General features: G+C 38.6%; 1 non-coding gene across 1 annotated transcript; it reads right to left on the reverse strand.

The window, feature by feature from the left end:
- Nucleotides 1-234: 234 nt before the first annotated feature.
- LOC119530740 lies at nt 235-352 on the reverse strand. The gene has a single exon (XR_005216122.1). It is a non-coding gene; the product is annotated as a U5 spliceosomal RNA (small nuclear RNA).
- Between the last annotated feature and the right edge of the window lie 487 nt (nt 353-839).

Consider the following 839-nt stretch of genomic DNA (forward strand, 5'->3'; position numbering starts at 1 on the left):
GCAGTTCACTGTTGTGTTACCATGTGTGATTTCTGCTATTAAGTGCAGCTATTTGAGCAAACACACTCACTGATGTGGCAGTTTGTCTAGAAAAGGGAGTAACTCTGCAAATAGCATGCTTACAGAAGCAAAAGCACAACTCATGATGGCAACTCTCATATCATGAGACAAGTGTCTCTTCAGCAATAAAAACTATTAATGTCACTTTTTTTTTTCCTGTTTTTATGCTTTATTAGCCCTACAAATGCAGGGCCTCAAAAAAAATTGGGTATATACTCAGAATTGTTTCTCTCCATGGAAATCTTTAGTAAAAGATGAAAGATTTATATGATCTGAAAAGAAACCAGAGTATGTCACTGTTTTCAATGAGAGATTGAAATAGAATATCTCATTAGAATAGAAAAGACAAGAATGAATAAAGCAGAGGCTGAGAAAGAAGCTTCAGTCCAAAAGGACTTGAAAGTTTAGGATTTGGGTTATATGAAAGAATGACTATTCATTTTTATATGACAGGGAAATAGGATTAAAGGGAAGATGTGTAGGTAAGGTAGGTGAGCTTGATTTTTGACCAGCTTTAAAATTAAAGAATATCTATTTGTTCTAGTTTGCTAATGCTGCAGAATGCAAAACACCAGAGATGGATAGGCTTTTATAAAACGGGGGTTTATTTCGCTACACAGTTACAGTCTTAAGGCCACAAAGCATCCAAGGTAACACCTCAGCAATCGGGTACCTTCACCGGAGGATGGCCAATGGCGTCCGGAAAACCTCTGCTAGCTAGGAAGGCAGCTGGCATCTGCTCCAAAGCTCCGGCCTCAAAACGGCTTTCTCCCAGGACA

This window comes from Choloepus didactylus, chromosome 3, assembly GCF_015220235.1.
Source record: "Choloepus didactylus isolate mChoDid1 chromosome 3, mChoDid1.pri, whole genome shotgun sequence".
Lineage (NCBI taxonomy): Eukaryota > Metazoa > Chordata > Mammalia > Pilosa > Megalonychidae > Choloepus > Choloepus didactylus.